Source organism: Tursiops truncatus, chromosome 1, assembly GCF_011762595.2.
Source record: "Tursiops truncatus isolate mTurTru1 chromosome 1, mTurTru1.mat.Y, whole genome shotgun sequence".
Lineage (NCBI taxonomy): Eukaryota > Metazoa > Chordata > Mammalia > Artiodactyla > Delphinidae > Tursiops > Tursiops truncatus.
The window spans coordinates 2,892,140-2,918,058 of record NC_047034.1 but is presented as its reverse complement, the minus strand read 5'-3'; the positions used below and the strand labels follow the sequence as shown (position 1 = coordinate 2,918,058).

General features: G+C 38.4%; 1 long non-coding RNA gene across 2 annotated transcripts in view; it reads left to right on the top strand.

Moving 5' to 3' along the window:
• The window catches only part of LOC117309746 (uncharacterized), a 181,405-nt gene extending 158,279 nt beyond the window's left edge, over positions 1 to 23,126 (top strand). For both annotated transcript variants that reach the window (XR_004524059.2, XR_012329806.1), the window contains exons 4-5: positions 19,209 to 19,319; positions 20,595 to 23,126. This is a non-coding gene — a long non-coding RNA (uncharacterized lncRNA). The remainder of the gene's footprint in view (positions 1 to 19,208; positions 19,320 to 20,594) is intronic.
• The last annotated feature ends 2,793 nt before the right edge of the window (positions 23,127 to 25,919 follow it).

Genomic DNA, 25,919 nt, shown 5'->3' with positions numbered 1-25,919 from the left:
TTTCATTTCTCTTTGCCCCATTTTCTCATCTGCAAAATAGGAATAATATCAGTACCTGACTTGTAGGGTAAAATTGATATATATAAAGCAGTTGAAACAACGGCTGACCCCCAAAACAAATAAATAAAAGGCACTTAATATTAGCACAGTTTCTCTCCATCCCTCCCATCTGTTGTGACATGAACAGACTAATGTTAATTTCCTCACCACAATTGCTTTGGCTCTTCAGCCATAATTGAGAATTAAGGTCCAGAACTGCTCCAGGTCTGAATAAGTATTAGACTAACACTTCAGTCCTTATCACACAAAAACAGGGTAATAACAGCTGACACTTACTACAAGTCTGTTATGCGTAAGACACAATACTGCTTTACGTGCATTATGTCATTTAATCCTAACAAAACTCATGTGATGTCAGTGATATTATTATCCTCACTTTACAAAGGCAGAAGCTTTCAATGTTAGCCTATCCATGAATAGGCAGCAAAGAGTTAAGCTCCAACCCACGTCTGATAACCCAAGAAACAGAATGTATAACCAAAATGTAGCAAGTCCTCATCAAGAAAGAGGTGCTTTAACTGGGAGTTGGGATGGGGGATCAGGGCAGACCCTGAGCATGAGTGGAGGAGAGGAGAATCACAGCACCTCTCCTGAGCACATCTGACTGGGAGGAAAACTGCCTTTTCATCTCGGATGATCGCCAAAGCCCAACGGAGCCCTTGGTACCTACTAGGAGTTATGATGATGGGTACTAAGCTTAGTATCCTGTTCAAAATTCCCTGACCTAAGGAGAGCGTCCCTGAATCACCCTGATAGGATTAAATATACCTAAACACAGTACAATTTAGTGATCTGCATTAAGACTTTTAAAGGCATTCATACACTTTAAGAGAATCATGTCTCTTCCCAAAACACACTCTTAAAGAGACAATCAGTTGTGAACCAAATTTGTTGTAAAAGGGTATTTCATGCAGAATTACTTAAAAGAGAATAAAATCTAAAACACAGGATATTGATGCTACTGATCTCTGGAACACACTGAATATTTAAGGGCATTCCCAGGTGAAAAATGTTAAAATCATCTTTGTGACCTGGATCCTGGAGGTGAGCTGATTAGAAAGGCATTTCCTCTACAGGACTGGAAGTTTGAGCTGAATTTTTGGATGGGTTTGGAGAAGAAGGACTTCAATGATTAGGACAAGAAAGATCCAGGGCACAAAGGAATGGCTTTGATAGGGGGTATTTCCCCTACTGAGAACCGGAAATCTTCTCACAGCCCACAGTAAAGCAGTGTTTTAAAGTGGTCTGCACACAGTTGAGACAAGATGCAATAGAAGGACGTGAGCTCACCGCTTCTTATGAAAACACAAAATCACAACTGAACAACCACTGACAAAAGAAATGCTGGAACCTACCAAAAAAGATCCCCTACAGCCAAAGACAAAGAAGAAGCCACAGTGAAATGTTAGGAGGGACACAGTCACAATCAAATCAAATCCCATACCTGCTAGGTGGGTGACCCACAAGCTGGAAAATAATTATACCACAGAAGTTCTCCCACAGGAGTGAAAGTTCTGAGCCCCACATCAGGCTCCCCAGCCTGGAGGTCTGGCAATGGGAGGAGGATCCCCCAGAGAATCTGGCTTTGAAGGCCAGTGGGGTTTGATCACAGAAAGTCCTCTCTTGAAGGGTGTACACAAGGTCTGGTGTGCACCAGGACCCAAGGAAAAAGCAGTGACTGCATAAGAGCCAGGGCCAAACCTACCTGCTAGTATTGGAGGGTCTCCTGCAGAGGTGGGGAGTAGCTATGGCTCAGAGTGGGGACAAAAGCACTGGCATCAGTAGTTCTGGGGAGTACTCATTGGGGTGAGCCCTCTTGGAGGCTGCCATTTTCTCACCAAGACCTGGCCCCGCCCGACAGCCTGTAGGCTCCAGTGCTGGGATGCCTCAGGCCAAACAACCACAGGGCAGGAACAAAACCCCACACATCAGCAGAAGGGATGCTCAAAATCTTCCTGAGCACACAGCTGCCCACTAAACACACCCCTTGACATGGTCCTGCCACCAGAGGGAAAAGACTCAGCTCCACCCACCAGTGGGCAGGAACCAGTCCCTCCCACCAGGCAGCCTGCACAAGCCTCCTAGATCAGCCTCATCCACTAAGGGGGCAGACAGCAGAAGCAAGAAGAACTACAACCCTGCAGCCTGCAGAACAGAAACCACAATCACAGAAATTTAGACAAAATGACATCGCAGAGGAAAATATTCCAGATGAAGGAACAAGATAAACCAGAACAACGACTAATTGAAGTGGAGATAGGCAATCTACCCAAAAAGAATTCAGAGTAATTATAGTAAAGATGATCCAAGATCTCAGAAAAAGAATGGAGACACAGATTGAGAAGATACAAGAAATGTTTAACAAAGACCTAGAAGAACTAAAGAACACACAGAGATGAACAATAAAATAACTAAAATTTAAAATACACTAGAACGAATCAATAGCAGAATAAGTGAGCCAGAAGAATAGGTAAGTGAGCTGGAAGAAAGAATGGTGGAATCACTGCCATGGAACAAAATAAAGAAGGAAAAGAAATGAGAACAGTCTAAGAGACCTCTGGGACAACATTAAATGCACAAACATTCACATTATAGGTGTCTCAGAAGGAGAAGAGAGAGATAAAGGGCCTGAGAAAATGTTTGAAGAGATCATAGCTAAAAACTTCACTAACATGGGAAAGAAAACAGTCACTCAAGTCCAGGAATCACAGAGAGTCCCAGGCAGGATAAACCCAAGGAAGAACATGTTGAGAAACATAGTAATCAAATTAACAAAAATTTGGGCTTCCCTGGTGGCACAGTAGTTGAGAGTCTGCCTGCTGATGCAGGGGACATGGGTTCGTGCCCCAGTCCAGGAAGATCCCACATGCTGCAGAGCAGCTGGGCCCATGAGGCATGGCCACTGAGCCTGCACGTCTGGAGCCTGTGCTCCACAACCAGAGAGGCCACAACAGTGAGAGGCCCGCGTACCAGAAAAAAAAAAAATTAACAAAAATTTAAAGTCAAAGAAAAAATATTAAAAGCAACAAGAGAAAAGCAACAAATAACATACAAAGGAATTACTATAAGTATATCAGCTGATTTCTCAGCAGAAACTCTGCAGGCCAGAAGGGAGTGGAATGATGTATTTAAAGTGATGAAAGGAAGGCTCTACAACAAAGAATACCCTACCCAGCAAGGCTCTCACTCAGACCTGATAGAGAAATCAAAAGCTTTACAGACAACCAAAAGCTAAGAGACCCAACAGAGAAATTAAAAGCTTTGCAGACAAGCAAAAGCACCACCAGGCCAGCTTTGCAACATATGCTAAAGGAACTTCTCTAGGTGGAAAGAAAAGGCTACAACTAAAAATAAGAAAACTACTAATGGAAATGCTCACCAGAAAAGGCAAAGATACAGTAAAGGTAGGAAATCATCCACAAACAAATATGATATCAAAACCAGCAATCATGAAAAGAGGAGAGTACAAATGCAGGATATTGGAAATGCATTTGAAATTAAAAGACCAGCAATTTAAACAATCTTCTTTACATATAAACTGCTATATGAAAACCTCATGGTAACTGCACACCTAAAATCTACAATAGATACACACACAAAAAGGAAAAAGGAATGCAAACACAACACTAAAGTTAGTTGTCAAATCACAAGAGAACAGAAAAGGAAAGGGGAAAAAAAGACCTACAAAAACAAATCCAAAACAATGAACAAAATGGCAGTAAAAACATACATATCAACAATTACCTTAAATATAAATGGATTAAAAGCTCCAATCAAAAGACATAAATTGGCTGAATGGATAAAAAAACAAAACCCGTATATATGCTGTCTACAAGAGACCCACTTTACATCTAGGGACAGGTATGGACTGAAAGTGGGCGGATGGAAAAGGTATTCCATTCAAGTGGAAATCAAAAGAAAGCTGGAGTAGGAATACTCATATAAGACAAAATAGACTTTAAAATAAAGCCTGTTACAAGAGACAAAGAAGGACATTATGTAATGATCAAGGGATCAATCCAAAAAGAAGACATAACAATTGTAAATATATATGTACCCCACATAGGAGCACCTCAATATATAAGGTAAACATTGACAGCCATAGAAGGAGAAATCAGCAGTAACACAATAATAGTGGGGGACTTAAACACCTACCTTTCATCAATGTACAGATCATCCAGACAGAAAATCAATACAGTAAGGAAACATAGGACTTAAATAACACAGTAGACCAGGACTTAATTGATATTTATGGAGCATTCTATCCAAAACCAGCAGAATATGCATTCTTCTCAAGTGCACATAGAACATTCTCCAGGATAGATCACATGCTGGGCCACAAAGTGAGCCTTGGTAAATTTAAGAAAATTGAAATCATACCAAGCATGTTTTCCAACCACAACACTATGAGATTAGAAATCAACTACAAGGGAAAAAATAAAAAACGTAAAAAGCACAAACGCGTGGAGGCTAAACAATATGCTACTAAACAACAAATGAATCATTGAAGAAATCAAAGAGGAAATCAAAAATTACCTAGAAACAAATGACATGAAAACACGATGACCCAAAACCTGTGGAATGCAACAAAAGCAGTTCTAAGAGGGAAGTTTATAGCAATAAAATCTTACCTCAGGAAACAAGAAAAATCTCAAACAACCTAACCTTACACCTAAAGCAACTAGAGAATGAAGAACAAACAAAACCCAAAGTTAGTAGAAGGAAAGAAATCAAAAAATCAGAGCAGGGATAAATGAAATAGAGATGAAGAAAACAATAGGAAAGATCAATGAAACTAAAAGCTGGTTCTTTGAAGAGATAAACAAAATTGATAAACCATTAGCCTGACTCATCAAGAAAAACAGGGATAGGGCTCAAATCAATAAAATTAGAAATGAAAAAGGAGAAGTTACAGCAGATACCATAGAAATACAAAGGTTCAGAAGAAACTATATGCCGATAAAATGGACAACCTAGAAGAAATGGATAAACTCTTAGATAGGTACAATCTCCCAAGACTGAATCAGGAAGAAATAGAAAATATAAACAGGCCAATCACAAGTGCTGACATTGAAACTGTGATTTAAAAACTTTCAACAAACCAAAGTCCAGGACCAGATGGCTTCACAGGTGAATTCTATCAAACATTTAGAGAAGAGTTAACACCTATGCTTCTGAAATTGTTCCAAAAAATTGCATGATACTATACACAGAAAATCCTAAAGATGCTACCAGAAAACCACTAGGGCTCATCAGTGTATTTGGTAAAGTTGCATGACACAAAATTATACACAGAAATCTATTGCATTCCTATTCACTAACAACAAAAAATCAGAAAGAGAAATTAAAGAAACAACCCATTTACTATCTCATCAAAAAGAATAAAATACCTAGGAATAAACCTACCTAAGGAGGCTAAAGACCTTTACTTCAAAAACTATAAGATGCTGATGAAAGAAATCAAAAATGACACAAACACATGGAAAGATATACCATATTCTTAGATTGGAAGAATCAATATTGTCAAAATTACTATACTACCCAAGGCAATCTACAGATTCAGTGCAATCCCTATCAAATTACCAATGGCATTTTTCACAGAACTAGAATAAAAAATTGTTTAATTTGTATGGCAACACAAAAGACCCTGAATAGCCAAAATAATCTTGAGAAAGAAGAACGGAGCTGGAGGAATCATGTTCCCTGATTTCAGAGTATACTACAAGGCTACAGTAATCAAACAGTACAGTACTGGCACAAAAACTGACATATGATTAATGGAATAGGATAGGAAGCCCAGAAATAAACCTATGAACATATGGTCAATTAACCTATGACAAAGAAGGCAAGATCATACAATGGAGAAAAGACAGTCTCTTCAATAAATGGTGCTGGGAAAACTGGACAAGCTACACATAAAAGAATGAAATTAGAACATTCTTTAACACCATACAAAAAAATGAACTCAAAAGTATTAAAGACTGAAATCTAAGACCTGATACTATACAACTCTTAGAGGAAAACATTGGAAGAACACAATTTGACATAAATTGCAGCAATACATTTTTGGATCCGTCTCCTACAGTAATGGAAATAAAACAAAAACAAACAAGTGGGACCTAATTAAACTCAAAATGAAAAGACAACCTACAGAATGGGATAAAATATTTGCAAATGATGTGACCAACAAGGGATTAATTTCTAAAATATACAAACAGCTCATGTGGCTCAATATCAAAAAAACAACCCAATCCAAAAATGGGCAGAAGACCTATAAAGACATTTCTCCAAAGAAGACATACAGATGGCCAAAGAGCACATGAAAAGATGCTCAACATTGCTAATTATTAGAAAAATGCAAATCAAAACTACAATGAGATATCACCTCACACCAGTAAGAATGGCCATAATCAAAAAATCTGGAGAGGGTGTGGAGAAAAGGGAACCCTCCTACACTGTTGGTGGTAATGTAAATTGGTACAACCGTTATGGAGAACAGTATGGAAGTTCCTTAAGAAACTAAAAATAGAACTACCATATCATCCAGCAATCCCAGTCCTGGGCATATAACCAGAGAAAACTATACTTTAAAAAGATACATGAATCCCAATGTTCATTGCAGCACTATTTACAATAGCCAAGACATGGAAGCAACCTAAATGTCCATCGACAGATGAATGGATAAAGAAGATGTGGTACATATATATAATGGAATATTACTCAGCGATAAAAATGAATGAAATAATGACATTTGCAGCAACATGGATGGACCTAGAGATTATCCTACTAAGTGAAGTAAGTCAGACAGAGACAAATATCATATGATATCACTTATATGTGGAATCTAAAAAGTGATACAAATGAACTTATTTAGAAAACAGAAATAGAGTCACAGATGTAGAAAAGAAACTTATGGTCGCCAGGGGGGAAGGGTGGGTAGAAGGATAGATGGAGTTTGGGATTGACATGTACACACTGCTACATAGCACAGGGAATGATGCTCAATATTCTGTAATAACCTAAATGGGAAAAGAATTTGAAAAAGAATAGATACATGTATATATATAACTGAATCACTTTCCTGTACACCTGAAACTAACACAACATATACCTACTGTATAGCACAGGGAATTATACTCAATATTTTGTAATAACCCATAAGGGAAAAGAATCTGAAAAAATATATATGTATAACTAAGTCAATTTTCTGTACACTTGAAACTAACACGACATTGTTAATCAACTATACTCCAATATAAAATTAAAAAAAATAAAACCCAGCAAAAGTAAAAGAGTACATAAATTGTGGGAACACCTTAACATGCGATATTATAAAAATTTTATAATGATGCCTTCAAAATTTATTTCATAACTGAAAAAATTTATGAAAAACCATTAAGTGAAAAAGAACTTCAATATATAAAATGCTGGTTCTATAGATAAACATGACCAAGATTTTAAACCACAAAATATATGCATATAAAACATAATTATATGGACACCAGCATATAAAGACAAATACATTATTCTAAAATATGAATGGTGACTGTATCTGACAAGCTCTCAGGTAATTTGTATTTTCTTCTCTTTCATTTTTATGTATTTCTAATTTTCTACAGTTTTATAAATAAAAAGAAAACATTCAAAATCAGAAACTACATTGAAGAGCTAGAAAATAAAAAACTAATTTATGCTGTGAACTTGTCTGTGTCTCTATTGCCAAGCAGGGAGATAGATACATACATAGATAGACAGAAATAGCATCCAAGGTTATTTCATGAAGAACTACTTTGTGTGTATATATATGCACACACACACATACACTTTACATATGTATGCATATATCTATAAGTCTCTACTTCATAGAACGACAGTTTAGTGCTAGCTTTGCCATTTTCACCACATAACTATAGCCTAGCTGTCTAATGGCCTAAGGCTTTTATTTCTTCATTTTTGAGAAGAATTTCTACTATTCAGTGTTGTTGACAGGATTAGAGATAGTACACAGAAATATGGAAATAGTCTGGTATGGTTGCTCAATGAATAGAAGTTCTACTCATTATCATTACATTGTCTTACATTATTGTAGTTTGATTTTTATGTCTATATTAATTAGTTATAATCCCAGTGAGGACAGGGATTATCTGATTCCCCACAGCACCACGCATATAGTTTTGTTAAGAGCAAGTCTTCAAATGAATCCACAAAATAAAGAATAGGCAATTAAGGAATACTTGAAAAATACTCCCAGTTTGTATTTGTCATATCTACAGCCACATATAACATAGAGAGGATCTCACACACAGGGATACAAGTACAGTGACTCACAGTATTCTCTCCTCTCCCAGTAACTCAGAATATGATTGATAAGGCTGAACTTAGAATTCTTTCTCTGAAAGAAACTGGAATAAGTAGAGAGTACAGTAGAAAACAAGCCAGTTCCATCTTTCAAAATATATATAATTGAAGACAGAGAATGTTTTATTTTCGGGTAAGGCATTTACTAATACAAATTATCTTTCAGCTTCCTCTCCTAAACTGTAGGTCTTTCTACTGATTTTCAAAAGTACATATATATATATTTCAAACTATGATTACCTTCAAGCTCTTATATGTTGAAGAAATCTTGGAAACAGAAAGAATTATATTTGTAATAAAAATTTACCACCAAAATATATATCTAATATTTTAACACATGATTGTATTTTCTTTTTCCATTTATCACTGATTTTCAGATTATTTCACACATTTCTATGTTGTGTTATAAAGCTTATATTCACAAATCATCTGTCATTTTTGCACAGTTTAGACGTGTACTACAACCTGGTTTAGTGGCAAGAACAGGGGTTTTGGAAACAGGCTGGGATTTAGACTGCTGCTCTCCACTTACTGGGTGTACTATCTTGGCAAGCAAATCCCTTTGAGTTGTTTCCTTAACTGTAACATATAAATTTAAATGGCACATTTTAAGCATTAAAAATCATTTACTCTGTGAGAACTAAATGAGATTGTATATGTGGAAGCATTTTAACTCACATAAATATTTTTATTATCATCAATGTTTTAAATATGCACTCATCACCAGTCCCTCCCATTAGGAAACTTGCACAAGCCCCATAGATAGCTTCATCCACCAGAGGGCAGACAGCAGAAGCAAGAAGAACTAAAATCCTGCAGCCTGTGGAACAAAAACCACATTCACAGAAAGACAGACAAGATGAAAAGGCAGAGGGCTATGTACCAGATGAAGGAACAAGATAAAACCCCAGAAAAACAACTAAATGAAGTGGAGCTAGGCAACCTTCCAGAAAAAGAATTCAGAATAATGATAGTGAAGATGATCCATGACCTCGGAAAAAGAATGGAGGCAAAGATCAAGAAGATGCAAGAAATGTTTAACAAAGACCTAGAAGAATTAAAGAATAAACAAACAGAGATGAACAATACAATAACTGAAGTGAAAACTACACTAGAAGGAATCAATAGCAGAATAACTGAGGCAAAGGAATGGATAAGTGACCTGGAAGACAGAACTGTGGAATTGAAGATAGCCTAAGAGCCCTCTGGGATAACATTAAATGCAACAAAATTCACATTATAGGGTTCACAGAAGGAGGAGAGAGAGAGAAAGGGCCAGAGAAAATATTTGGAGAGATTATAGTTGAAAACTTCCATAACATGGGAAAGGAAATAGCCACACAAGTCCAGGAAGCACAAAGAATCCCATACAGGATAAATCCAAGGAGAAACACACCGAGACACATAGTAATCAGATTGGCAAAAATTAAAGACAAACAAAAATTACTGAAAGCAGCATGGGAAAAATGACAAATAACATAAAAGGGAACTCCCATAAGATTAACAGCTGATTTCTCAGCAGAAACTCTACAAGCCAGAAGGGTGTGGCATGATATACTTAAAGTGAGGAAAGGGAAGAAACTACAACCAAGATTACTCTACCCCGCAAGGATCTCATTCAGATTCGATGGAGAAATCAAAAGCTTTACAGACAAGTAAAAGCTAAGAGAATTCAGCACCACCAAACCAGCTCTACAACAAATGCTAAAGTAACTTCTCTAAGTGGGAAACACAAGAGAAGAAAAGGACCTACAGAAACAAAAACAAAACAATTAAGAAAATGGTCATAAGAACATACATATCAATAATTACCTTAAACGTGAATGGAATAAATGCTGCAACCAAAAGATGCAGACTTGCTGAATGGATACAAAAACAAGACCTATCTATATGCTGTCTACAGGAGACCCACGTCAGACCTAGGGACACATACAGACTGAAAGTGAGGGGATGGAAAAAGATATTCCATGCAAATGGTAATCAAAAGAAAGCTGGAGTAGCAATACTCATATCAAATAGACTTTAAAATAAAGAATGTTACAAGAGACAAGGAAGGACACTACATAATGATCAAGGGATCAATCCAAGAAGAAGATATAACAGTTATAAATATATATGCACCCAACATAGGAGCACCTCAATACATAAGGCAACTGCTAACAGCTGTAAAAGAGGAAATCGACAGTAATGCAATAATAGTGGGGGACTTTAACACCTCACTTACACCAGTGGACAGATTATCCAAAACGAAAATAATAAGGAAACAGAAGCTTTAAATGACACAATAGGCCAGATAGATTTAACTGATATTTATAGGACATTCCATCCAAAGACAGCAGATTACACTTTCTTCTCAAGTGCGCACAGAACATTCTCCAGGATAGATCACATCTTGGGTCACAAAACAAGCCTCAGTAAATTTAAGAAAATTGAAATCATATCAAGCATCTTTTCTGACCAGAATGCTATGAGATTAGAAATGAATTACAGGAGAAAAAAAGTAAAAAGCAAAAACATATGGAGGCTAAACAATACGTTACTAAATAACCAAGAGATCACTGAAGAAATCAAAGCGGAAATGAAAACATACCTAGAGAAAAATGATAATGAAAACACGATGATCCAAAACCTATGGGATGCAGCAAAAGCAGGTCTAAGAGGAAAGTTTATAGCTATACAAGCCTAACTCAAGAAGCAAGAAAAATCTCAAATAAACAATCTAACCTTACACCTAAAGGAATTAGAGAAAGAAGAACAAACAAAACCCAAAGTTAGCAAAAGGAAAGAAATCAAAAAGATCAGAGCAGAAATAAATGAAATAGAAACAAAGAAAACAATAGCAAAGATCAATAAAACTAAAAGCTGGTTCTTTGAGAAGATAAACAAAACTGATAAAACATTAGCCAGACTCATCAGAAAAAGAGGAAGAAGACTCAAATCAATAAAATTAGAAATGAAAAGGGAGAAGTTACAACAGACAATGCAGAAATACAAAGCATCCTAAGAGACTAGTACAAGCAACTCTATGGCAATAAAATGGACAACCTGGAAGAAATGGACAAATTCTTAGAAAGGTATACTCTTCCAAGACTGAACCAGGAAGAAGTAGAAAATATGAACAGACCAATCACAAGTAATGAAATTGAAATTGTGAAAAGATATTCCGATAAACCAAAGTCCAGGACCAGACGGCTTCACAGGTGAATTCTACCAAACATTTAGAGAAGAGATAGCACCCATCCTCCTCAAACTCTTCCAAAAAATTGTGGAAGAAGAAACACTCCCAAACTCATTCTATGTGGCCACCATCACCCTGATACCAAAACCAGACAAAGATACTACAAAAAAAGAAAATTACAGTCCAATATCACTGATGAATATAGATGCAAAAATCCTCCACAAAATACTAGCAAACAGAATCCAACAACACATTAAAAGGATCATACACCATGATCAAGTGGGATTTATCCCAGGGATGCAAGGATTCTTCAATATATGCAAATTAATCAATGTGATACACCATATTAAAAAACTGAAGAATAAAAACCATATGATCATCTCAATAGATGCAGAAAAAGCTACTGACAAAATTCAACACCCATTTATGATAAAAATTCTCCAGAAAGTGGGCATAGAGGGAACCTACCTCAACATAATAAAGGCCATATACGACAAACCCACAGCAAACATCATTCTCAGTGGTGAAAAACTGAAATCATTTCCTCTAAGACCAGGAACAAGACAAGGATGTCCACACTCACCACTATTATTCAACATAGTTTTGGAAGTCCTAGCCACGGCAGTCAGAGAAGAAAATGAAACGAATACAAATTGGAAAAGAAGAAGTAAAACTGTCACTGTTTTCAGATGACATGATGTTATACATAGAGAATCCCAAAGATGCCACCAGAAAACTACTAGAGCCAATCAATGAATTTGGTAAAGTTTCAGGATACAAAATAAGTGCACAGAAATCTCTTGCATTCCTATACACTAATGATGAAAAATCTGAAAGAGAAATTAAGGAAACCCTCCCATTTACCACTGCAACAAAAACAATAAAATACCTAGGAATAAACCTACCTAGGGAGACAAAAGACCTGTATGCAGAAAACTGTAAGACACTCATGAAAGAAATTAAAGATGATAACAACAGATCGAGAGATATACCATGTTCCTGGATTAGAAGAAGCAATATTGTGAAAATGACTATACTTCTGAAAGCATTCTACAGATTCAATGCAATCCCTATCAAATTACCAATGGCATTTTTTATGGAACTAGAACAAAAAAATCTTAAAATTTGTATGGAGACAGAAAAGACCCCAAATAGCCAACGCAGTCTTGAGGGAAAAAAACAGAGCTGGAGCAATCAGACTCCCTGACTTCAGACTCTACCACAAAGCTACAGTAATGAAGACAATATGGTACTGCCACAAAAACAGAAACATACATCAATGGAACAAGATAGAAAGCCCAGAGATAAACCCACGCACCTATGGTCAACTAATCTATGACAGAGGAGGCAAGGATATACAATGGAGAAAAGACAGTCTCTTCAATAAGTGATTCTGGGAAAACTGGACAGCTACATGTAAAAGAATGAAATTAGAACATTCCCTAACACCACACACAAAAATAAACTTGAAATGGATTAGAGACCTAAATGTAAGACTGGACACTATAAAACTCTTAGAGGAAAACTTCAGAAGAACACTTTTTGACATAAATCACAGCAAGACCTCCTAGAGTAATGGTAATAAAAACAAAAATAAACAATTGGGACCTAATGAAACTTAAAAGCTTTTGCACAGCAAAGGAAACCATAAACAAGACGAAAAGACAACCCTCAGAATGGGAGAAAATATTTGCAAACAAATCAATGGACAAAGGATTAATCTCTAAAATATATAAACAACACATACAGCTCAATATTAAAAAAACAAACAACCCAATCCAAAAATGGGCAGAAGACCTAAATAGACATTTCTCCAAAGAAGACATACAGATGGTCAAGAAGCACATGAAATGCTGCTCAACATCACTAATTATTAGAGAAAAGCAAATCAAAACTACAATGAGGTATCACCTCACATCAGTTAGAATGGGCATCATCAGAAAATCTACAAACAACAAATGCTGGAGGGGGTGTGGAGAACAGGGAACCCTCTTGCACTGTTGGTGGGAATGTAAATGGATACAGCTACTATGGAGAACAGTTTAGAGGTTCCTTAAAAAACTAAAAATAGAATTACCATATGACCCAGCAATCCCAGTACTGGGCATATACCCAGAGAAAACCATAATTCAAAAAGACACATGCACCCCAATGTTCACTGCAGCACTGTTTACAATAGCCAGGTCATGGAAGCAACCTAAATGCCCATCAACAGACAAATGGATAAAGAAGTTGTGGTACATATATACGATGGAATATTACTCAGCCATAAAAAGGAATGAAACTGGGTCATTTGTTGAGACATGGATGGATCTAGAGACTGTCGTACAGAGAGAAGTCAGAAAGAGAAAAACAAATATTGTATATTAACGCATATATGTGGAACCTAGAAAAATGGTACAGATGAACTGGTTTGCAGGGAAGAAATTGAGACACAGATGTAGAGAACTTATGGACATCAAGCGGGGAAATCCACGGGTGGGGTGGGGGTGGTGGTGTGATGAATTGGGCGATTGGGATTGACATGTATACACTGATGTGTATAAAACTGATGACTAATAAGAACCTGCTGTATAAAAAAATAAATTAAATTTTTAAAAAATTTTAAATAAAAAAATCAAAATTAATATGCACTCATCCCACCCAGTATTTGTGCTCATGACACTACTTGTATTGATTGATTGAAGTATAGTTGATTTACAATGTTGTGTTAGTTTCAAATGTAGAGAAAATTGATTTAGTTATACATATATATTTTTTCAGATACTTTTCCCTTATAGGTTATTACAAAATATTAAGTATAATTCCCTGTGCTATACAGTAGGTCCTTGTTGGTTATCTATTTTATATATTAACTACTTGTATTTAAATAACAGTTAGAAGCCCCGTGATCTGGCTTCATCTGTGTTCGATGATCATCACATGTCAAGTTCCTCTGGAGTCTCTTCCCAGTCCTCTGGTCTTCACTACCCCCTCACACGATGGCCAATATTGTTTTTAATGCCTCAAATGCTTCCCTGCCCCTCCTTTTCCTTCTTAATCCCTCCCCATCCTTTCAGTCTCAGCTTAGGTGTCTTTTTTTTTTTTTTAATGGTTGAACACAACATTTATTGTTTTTGCATTTGCTGCCAGGAATGTTTGCCACGAGTTCAGGACCAAGTTGTAGATAGTGATCTGTAACTCTCAAAGCATGATGGTGTCCACTCTTCCTGAGTTCATACCTGGACTCAGTCTCCACTTGGCTTGTTTGGGTTGGTTTAAGCTGTAAGCTGATTCAAACCTTTCTACACAGCTGTGTATACATTCCAAACACAGACCATCTATCGCCCTGGTGGTGAAATCTGACAAGAACAACATAAAGTGGTTTATAGCACTTGTTGATTTTAACTTGGCTAATGTCCCAAACTAGTTAGGCTATAAGGCAGTACTCAGCAAACTTCTGATATTTGCCTACAATAGTCACAGTTTTTGTTGCATGTATTACTATTGTTTATAATCAATATTTTTCTTCAAATCTATTTTTTTCTTTTTTTGAAATCTATTTTTATTTTTTTATACAGCAGGTTCTTATTAGTTATTTTAGACAGATTAGTGTATACATGTCAATCCCAATCTCCAAATTCATCCCACCACCACCACCTTCCCCATCACGTTCCCCCCTTGGTGTCCATACGTTTGTTCTCTACATCTGTGTCTCTATTTCTGCCCTGCAAACTGGTTCATCCATACCATTTTTCTAGGTTCCACATATATGCATTAATATACGATATTTGTTTTTCTCTTTCTGGCTTACTTCTCTCTGTATGACAGTCTCTAGATCCATCCACATCTCTACAAATGACCCAATTTCGTTCCTTTTTATGGCTGAGTAATATTCCATCGTATATATGTACCACAACTTCTTTATCCATTTGTCTGTTGATGGGCATTTAGGTTGCTTCCATGTCTTGGCTATTGTAAATAGTGCTGCAATGAACACTGGGGTGCATGTGTCTTTTTGAATTATGGTTTTCTCTGGGTATATGCCCAGTAGTGGGATTGCTGGGTCATATGATAATTCTATTTTTAGTTCTTTAAGGAACCTCCATACTGTTCTCCATAGTGGCTGTATCCATTTACATTCCCACCAACAGTGCAAGAGGGTTCCGTTTTCTCCACACCCTCTCCAGCATTTGTTGTTTGTAGATTTTCTGATGACGCCCATTCTAACTGGTGTGAGGTGATACCTCATGGTAGTTTTGATTTGCATTTCTCTAATAAATAGTGATGTTGAGCATCCTTTCATGTGTTTGTTGGCCATCTGTATATAGTCTTTGGAGAAATGTCTATTTAGGTCTTCTGCCCATTTTTGGATTGGGTTGTTTGTTTTTTTAATACTGAGCTGCATGTTTTGTTTAAATATTTTGGAGATTAATCCTTTGTCCGTTGATTTGTTTGCAAATATTTTCTCCCATTCTGAGGGTTGTCTTTTTATCTTGTTTGTAGTTTCCTTTACTGTGCAAAAGCTTTGAAGTTTCATTAGGTCCCATTTGTTTATTTTTGTTTTTATTTCCATTACTCTAGGAGGTGGATCAAAAAAGATCTTACTGTGATTTATGTCAAAGAATGTTCTTCCTATGTTTTCCTCTAAGAGATTTATAGTGTCCGGTCTTACATTTAGGTGTTTAATCCATTTTGAGTTTATTTTTGTGTATGGCTTAGGTGTCACTCTTCAAAGACGTCTCCCTAGATATTTCTGACCTAAGGGAATCCTACTATAATGTAGCAATGCACCAAGTAGCTCTCCTTCACTGATGTTGTCACATGTTTCCTTTTTACCATGCAATGCCTGTTAGTCACTCATCAAACAACTGTAAGAATGATGAATAAGAAGCTCTTTACAGGCTCGAGTAAGGTTAGACTTGGGGTCCAAAGTAAGCTCCAAGATCCAGCTAAATCCACTGCCGCTCCATTAACACTGTGCTGTACCATGAACTCTATGACCTTGGGGAAATTATTTAACTTCCCTTGCTTGTTCTCTCAAGAGACTCTTGGTTATATCTGGAACTAGTAGAACTGGCATAAGTCAAATTTGTTGGCTCAAGTAATAGTGAAGAGAACTTCCCTACAGTGCAAACTCCTATATCTAAACCATAACAGCATCTGTTGCCCTAGACTCTGCCCTCCTTCCTGTTACTATCTATTTTCTTATAAAACTAGAGATGAACTATATATTTCCTTATAAGACCATTCTGTGCTTATGCCCTCAATTCCATCCTTCTCTCTCCTGCTTAAGGAACTAGATCCAGCAATTCTTCCTTCTCACTCATGTATCACCAATTTTTCTTTCTTCTAGATCATCCCCATGGACCTAAAAATATTCTATGATTTCTTTTGTCTTAAAAAGTAAACAAAAGAAATCTTTTCATATTGAATCCTTGTCACCAGCCAAATGATGACTTATTTGTTTCCCTTTGCAGCAAAAATCTACAACAAAGTTGTCCATCCTCACTCTCTGCCTCCCTCTCCTCCCATGATCTCTTAGGTACACTTTAGTCAACCTTTTGCTCTGGCTACTTCACTAAAACCACTTCCAGGAAATGTCTCAGTCAAGGTCAACAGTGGCTTCCACACTGCCCCACATGACAGCTGATTATTCCATCCTCTCTGAGCCACTGTGGTCACTTGCCTCCTACTTCACAGCTCACTCCTTCTCAGAGGAAACCTGCAGCTCCATGACCTCTTAATTTGGACGACCCCAGGACTCTGTTCTCCTGTCCTCTCTCCCTACATGTATTGCTTTGGCAAGCTCATCCATTTTCATGTCATCAAATGCTAAATTCATTCCTCTCAGAGACTCATTCTCCTAACTCCAGACTCAGATATCCAATTCCTTACCATCATAGCCACTCACGTATCTAACAGATGCCTTACTCTTAGCATGTCCAAAACCAAACTCCTGTTCCAGCCACAGCCTTCCTCACCTCAGCTGATAGCAGTACCACTTGCTAGTTGCTCAGGGGAAAAACATGATATCATCATTGATCCTTCCCTTTCCTTCCTTCCTTTTCCATCCAATCCCTGGGGAAATGCTGCTGGCCCTGCATTCAGATCCGTCATCCAACCACTTCTCACAACCGTGTCCGAGTCACCAGTAATTATGCCTTCCCTGAATTATTGTAATAACTTCCTTATTAGTTTTTTACTTCCACTGTTGTTCACCTTCATAGTCCTTCTCGAGAAATCCTTTAAATGTATAAGCCGGATCATTTCACTCTGCCACTCAAAACCTCGCAATGGTTTCACATTTCACAAAGATAAAAACAAAACTCTCCCAAGGGCTGCATGGCCCCACATCATCTGGATCTATCCCCCTTTTGCCTCTCTGACCTTCTCTCTTTCAATTCTCCCCTCAATCAATTCCAGCCACACCGGGTACCTTGTCACTGGGCCACACCGGGCACGCTCTCACCGCTGGTTGCAGCACTTGCTGTTTCATCTCCCCGGACCACTCTTCCCCCAGATGCCTGCCTCCATCCCCTTTCAAGTGTTTCCAGTATTTGCTGAAACACCTACCTTGACTCTTATTTAAATTGAAAGCTTCCCCCAGCCTTGCTAATTTCTTTACCTTCCTCTATTCCCCCCACCCCAAAGGATTATCACCAGCTAACACATGATGTAATTTACTTAATTATCATGTTTATGGTCTGCCTCTCCCTGCTAGATTGTAAACCCCATGAGGTAAGTGCTTTTAACTCTTTTGAATCCCAAAAACCTAAATAGTGTTTGGCCCTTGATCTAGTAGGCACTCGATAAGTGTCTATGGATGAGGGGGGAGATTAGAGGTAGGCTGGGCTGCAGGGACAACTGGTCCCACATCAGAACCTTGTTGTCTGTGAAGGCTTTCTGCATCCCCTGTCTCTGCTGTGTGTCTGCCTCATTCCTTCCTACCACGGATACATTTCTTTTGTAGTGTGGTGGGGGGGTGTGGTGTGGACAGAGCCACAGAGAGTCCCATGTTTATCTTGTCCCATCTATTGATCCAAAAGTGAAGAGACAGCTTTTCTCTTTAGGGGTCAATAGAATTCCAGGGAAGGACTCTGATTCATTTGGTCAACGGACAAAACAATTGGCTGTGTCTGGGTCACAAGGCCACCCTCCTGGAGGGTAGAACCTGTGATTGACAGCCTCATTGGAACCACATGCAGGCCAAGTGGTATCACCAAAATATCATAGAATCGAACGGGCTAGAAATATCAAAAGATGATCGCTCCACTCTCTCATTCCTCTGATTTTTTTTCTATTAGCCTTTTCCTAATTTCATTTTGTTCCCTCTTCTATTAGGGCATATGTTGTTTGTTAAAACCATGTCTCTAATCAGAATATTAAAAACCTGGAAACTATCACACGAGCCTTAAGATACAGAAAAAAAGAGTGTGAAGCTCAACACTGGAAAAGGGGGTGTCACACTTTCACGGGTGGTGCCTGATGAACACGTGATGACAATCACAGCAATCACTTACAGTGTACAAAATATGCTCACATACTAATTATAAAGATGTTTAAGATAAGTTATTATTAACCACATTTTTATGGATGACTAACCTGAGGGATAAAATGTTTCTTTTTCCAGGATCATGAAGCAATGAACTGGTGGATCCTGGATTGAAGATCTGGCTTTTTTGAGTCCTTATGTTACAAACTTCTTACTAGACAGCACTGCTTGCTCAGAAAAATTCTACTAGTGAGTAACATTTTTTTCTATCACTTTAAAGTTTTCACAGTGGCCACATTCTTAGCACCCAGTTATCATCATGAGTAGATAACTCTAGAATCCTCTCCACGCCAGACCAAGTGCAGCTCTTGGTAACATAGCCAAACATATGCTTTTATTTTTTCCACAGAATCCATACAAGAGACACTGACATGCAAGAGATATGTGGGCATTCTATGCTTTCCATTCAATCTTCATGATCAGTACCTCTAGAAAATATTTTTTCTACTGTGACTGAATCAGTCCAAAATCATTAAGAAATGGAAATTCTTTGTAAGATTAACTAGAGATGAGACTGTTCAGCCACACTGTCCTATTTTTGTCCTCTCTGTTGCAATGATGCATCATAGTTTCAAGAAAGTGTTTCATGAAAGACCTTAGACACAGATTCATACTGGCTTGGTGTATGAATGTATACTTCCTACTAATTCTGGGCAAGAAAATGAATTTTATACAAAATTAAGTACTAGTTTTTAGATAACATTTTCCCTTCCTACACAACAGTGAAAATACAGTCACTGAAGTGCTCAAAGGAGTATAGGATAGGGATTAAGAACATAGGTCCTAAGGCCAGAATCCCCCAGTGCAAATTTCAGTTCTGTCCCTTACTAGCTGTGTGACTTTGAACAAGCTACTTCTCTTCCCCTTCCTCTCTCTCTCTCCAGCTATAAAAAAGAGAATTGATAATAGATCCTACTCCATAGGAATGCTCTGAGCATTCAACAAATTACATGAAAAGCACTTAGAACAGTGCCAGGAAAAGAATAAACGCTATATACAGGTGGGCTATTATGACTGTATCCAACCCTGTCATTTTACAGATGAGGAAACTTGACAAAAAGAGGTAAAGTAACTTGCCCAACATCATAAATCTAGTGTATAAACATCTGCCAACTCTTAATCCAGTTGTTTTTAACATGGATCTTCTTTCCTTTTATATCCTATCTTTTAACACATCAAATATTTTCCATTCATTAAAGCAAATGTTAAAAAAGAAAGAAACCAAAACTGTACACTACATGAGAACCAACTTCGTCCACCTGAGTATATACCGCACTCTAGGTAGTAAATGTTTCCAGATATGTAACTGAAGGACTCTGAGAATGGTGCACCAGCCCAATCATATTTTAAAACCCTGTTAACTATCTCGATGAGGTCAGTGAGGGACAGGTGTCTGGTGTTTCTGGGATTCTGATTTCATTGCTTTGCCTGAATAAAGACCTATTCTTTTCTTATTCATTTCAGTTAATTTGCTCTGCAGATGGACATCCGCAGAGGCACACTTAATAAAGTGTGAGACATAAAAACGGACAACTTACTCTTCATTCTAGCCACATAGATGGCAGAGAAACAGGGCACTCATGGCTCTCGCCGTGCATCCATCAAGGGGCGGTGTCAAAATCAAGTGCGTTACAGTGAAGAATGTTGCCTTCAAAGGCTGGCCTTGCCGTAAAGCAGAACATGAAAGCCCAATACGCCATCCAGGCTGTGAATTACCGTTCCCCTTCCTGCTCACCTCCTCTTCCCTTTTATTTTAGTGATAATGAAACTCTGAATCAGGTATTCCGTGTCAACCTAAGGTATGTGTCTTCAATGCCCTTGCATTTGTCACAGAACACCCCAGTACACACTTGCAGGCTGTGCTGCCTTTCTGCCAGGGATGATGCATGAGGACAGAGCAGATAAATCCGAGGTTGACAAGAAGGCACACTGACGTAATGTATATAATGTGTCACGTTGACAAGTCACCCCGGGAAATACTGAAGAGCCCAGCCGACACTGGTTTTGCTTTTTAGAGGGAATTTATGTGCAGACAGAGATTGATCTCAAGACAGGCTGAAGGTAAAGGAATTGATATCACTTCTGACAAAAAGCTAATACTCTTCCCTTCATTCTCAAGTAGTTAGTTATGCTTCAAATAGGTAGCTTCTCTTAGAATACCGGCTTAGTTTTATTTTATAATATTAAGCAAATGATATGTTTGAGTGTAAAGAATCATAAGAAAGTTGACCTGGACATCTACAGCCTAAGAATGTATCTGAATTGACCAAAGTAACCTTCAGTGACATTCACTCTCTCTCTTCATTTGCATATTTATTCACTCACCTATTCACCAAGTACTTATTTAGAATTTGTAGTCACTGTGCGAGGCCCCAGAGTCAGACTCCATCATTTTCTCCACGGGGCTCATTGACTACTGAAAGACGTTAGAATGTTCAGGTAACTTCAGTGCACCATTCCTGATGTAGCGAGTGTACTCAAGCATGTCTTTGAATGGACGACCACCCATAATTTATTAATACGACTTCATACTTGATATAATATAGGCACAAATACGGTGCTGAGGGAGGAGAGACTACTGCCCCAAGGAGTGAGAGAAGGGGTCAGAGAAAGGGTGACCTATGCGATGGGTCTTGAAGGACTAATAAGGTCCTTCAAGGAGAAGACGGAGGCAGCACATGTCACACATAGGGACCAGTTTGAGCAAAAACCCGAGGGGGTAACGTGCTTGTGGCCTGGGGAGGAGCTCGTTCGTTGTGCCTCTGCTCACATCATGCAGAAAACAGAGCCAAAGAGGCAGGCTAGAGTCGGACCTTATTCTACATGAAAAACTTTTTAATTTTATCTTATGGTCATCACAGGACCACCAAAGAGCTTAAGCAAGAGTGGGCTTTGTCATGTGCGGGAAAGGTAGTTGGCAGCAATAGACAGTCCAATGAGATACAGCAACATCAGGAAGCCACGTACAAGATAAGTGCAAGAGATGCCCCAACCAGACATGCTCAGAGTAGGCACAGGAACGTAAGAGCTGAACTCAGAGAAAAAATAATCTCCTTTCCCAAGAATGTGATTTCATTCTTCCAAATAAAGACATCTCCATGACAGTGTACCACGTGGTGTGAGCAGACTGTTTGGAGAAAAGATATTATAAAAACATTAGAAAAACAGAATGTGAAGAGGTTTTAGGTAAGAGTATCATGCTGGGAGGCAGGAAGCTATAGCATCTGATGCAGTGATGGGATGGGTTATGCAAATTAGACACCTCACATCAATGTGTAAAACGAGGGAAGATACTCTCAATAATGCTCACCCATTTCCAAAATGCTTAGTGATGAATTTGGACGACAGGGAGGTGTAGCAACACTCTGAGGGCTGAGGGCTGCCTGATGCTAGGCTGGATGTTGTCTCCTGGGGTCATGGCAAGATTAGAGCAAATCTCAGATTCAAACCACAGACAAGGAGGAGGAGAAACATCAGAAGCGTACACCCTATGACCAGAAGCTGTTAATGACGATTAGGCCAGTGGGTCAGAGCAGAAAAGAACAGGAAAACGGGTTGAGGGAGCAGCCGTCGGATGCAGAGCTGATGGTCTGTAGGCTGATCATCCTGGGTCTGGTAGGCACAGGTGGCCCACAGCCATAATGAGCTGAAGTCATAGTACAGTAAGTACCTTACATATGAACCTTCAAGATACGAACTTTCAAAGATGTGAACGTGCTACTACCCAGACATCCCTGGATCGTTTTTTAAAGAGCGTGGATAGAACTGAATCCAGCAAGGAACCAGAACCTGTGCCACCATCGTCAGGCATGAGTGAAATTGCAGCTTGCCCTCCATCTCCTATTGATGATGATCCTTCAGCTCTACCATCTCCCTCCTCCAGTCAGTAACTCTTCTTGCCTGTTCACTCGATGCCAGCCCCTGTGTGCCAGCTGTGGTACTGGACGACTGTACTTTTCAAGGGACTGTACTGTAAGATTAAAAATGTTTTCTTTATTTTTGAGTTTGTTTTTTATGTATTAGTTTTGTGAAAAGTATTATAAAGCTATTACAGTATGGTACTTTATAGCCAATCGTGTTAGTTGGGTATCCAGGCTAACTTTGTTGAACTTAGGAACAAACTGGACTTCCAGACGCACTCTCGGAATGGAACTCATTCATATGTAGGGGACTTACTGTACAAAGACCCTAAATTCTTGCCTTTACAGACACAGCATCCTCCCTACTTCCCAGAACCTTTCAGTTTCACTCTTGGGCATGATCATACTGGAAGTTGTTCACTGTAAAGATGCGTGTAGTGGGTTGAATGGTGGTTCCCCCAAAGATATGTCTACCTGAACCCTTTAAATGTGGACCTTATTTGGGGAAAAAAAAGGTCTTTGCAGATGTAATTAAGGACCTCAAGATAATCTTATCCTGGATTAAGGTAAGCACTAAATCCAATGACAACTGACCTTGGAAGAGAAGGAAAGGAGACACACAGAGAGAACCTGCGAAGACGGAGCAGAGGTTGGAGGGATGCATCTGTGCCCAGGAATGCGAGCATTGCCACAGCCACTGGGAGCTGGGAGAGAGGCAGGGAGCAGACTCTCCCTCAGAGCCTCTGCAAGGAACCACCCCTGCAGACACCTTGATTTTGGACTCCTGGCCTCCAGAACTGAGAAGGAATACATTTCTGTCGTGTTAAGTCACCCACTTTACAGCAATTTTTCACAGCAGCCACAAAAAACAAATACAGTGTGCAGTTCTAAGCCATCAGTTAGCATTCCCCAATTGAGAAGTCATAGTTATGCTCGGCATTTGAGGTGTTCAGACTTGAATCTGCCTGACTTGTCCTAAAATGTAACTGCAGGTTTTAATTTGAGGACAATAATTTTTAAAAATATCAGATGAAGTTTTTAAATGCCACTCTGAAAACAGTTTTCTCCGTGTACAGTAGAAGAAAATGCTGCTGTGGGTCCACTTTGATGTTCTGGAAGTTCTAGTTGAAGTAAGATTCAGTCTCCATGGAGGAACAGAAACAGGAATGAACCATTGGTCCCATCAGCACCTAAGCTAGCCAAAGCAGATCCCTTTTGTGACAAGGTTGCCCTCAATTTTACTTCTACATTTATAATGACTCTCATTACCCTTTCCACTTGTGACATTCCTATTTGCCACTAATTGACCAAATTAATCAGTGGGACGGGAAATAATCGCTCACTAGCTGTCAAGCAACCTTGTCACTTTGTGACTTCCAGGGGCTCAAAGCCATTCAATTCAATTAGCCTCAGTGTTTTACATGTGGCGCTATACATCCACTTGGAAAATTCCTTAGTGTTTTGTTCTTTTTTTCCCACTAGACTATGATACATCTTAATAAATATGCTAAAAACAGATACAGAACCAACAACAGTAAAAAGCGCTGCTTTTGAAAGAGTCACTATCCTCTGCTTCAAGATTAACCACTACAGAAGTTCTATCCTTTCTGAGTGCCCTTGTCATGTCTGGAGGAAAAACCAGATTTTCTGGTTGTCCAAAAAGATCAGTCGCTAATTACAGCTAATTACAGGCAACTTTCACCTCTCCTTGCTAATGGAAGGAAGCACTGATGCAGGCAATCCCCAAATGGCAAGTCTTCCATTAGGTCTCAGCAAATAAAAACACAACAGACATTGCACTTCAAGGTTTTTCTCACAGTTCTTCGAGAAAACTCCCGATCAAATCAGGGGTTGACTTTTAGATTGTCTGAAGGTAACATGGACATGTTTCTAGGACCCACTGTACTTACCATCACAGTTGCACTTATACTAGAATTAAAATGTAATTTACACCCTTTAGCAGGGCTGAAGAATGAATGGGAGGAATTCAGAGAGCTCCTGACACATAGAACTTGTAACCTGCACTTGGACCACTAGTAATTAATAACAACAATAACAATTCCTGTTATTGAGTACCTGTTGCATGCCAGGTATGTTATCTTCATTAGCTATAATCGTGGTAACAGTCCTGCAAGATGTTATTATCTTCATTTTAGAAACAAGAAACTGAGTCCTGGAGAAGCTATGTGACGGACTTTGCTACCTGAACAGTAACTAACCAAGGTAGGTTCAAACTGGATCTTACTCCACACTCCACACCTCTCCCACGAGGCTGTCTGGATAACACAAGTGGACAATGTTTACTGATCAGTTTAAAATTCTCCTGTTACAATTACAGGTGCCTGTGCTAGTTAAATGGCTTTACAAACCTAGACCTTTGAGTGATAAAAATATACTAATCTCTCTCTAAAGAGCAGAATTTATTGTATGACAAATGGAACTTAAGGGTTCAATTACTGAAATTTTAAGAGAACCTAAAGTTTTTTTTATTTAGAACGCAACTGATGGTAAAAGAGCAGTGAAAGGCCCTTTATATCGGTGAACAGACAGGGACAGGCCTGTTATACCAAGACCCTGGTGTACCAAAGTGTCATAACCTTGCCCCATTAACTTTATCCACTGCCTGGTTGAGTTCTAAATTAAAAATATTCATCAAGTTTAATTCATGTCTTCTAACTTTGTAAAAATTATTTTCCAGAAATGAGCTTTTCTTTTAAAATGATTTTAAAAGTAGATATGCCAGAAAAAAGTTAAATATAGGAATCCCCACTAAAGAGAAATTACACTTCTGCAAAATAAAAGTTATGATAAAGACATCAATGTATTTTGTATTCCTCAATCAGCTCATTATCCTTGAATAATACTAACTCAATTAAAAATTTCACACCATGATAGTGGTGGTTAAACTGTTATCAGTAAATGCCATGCC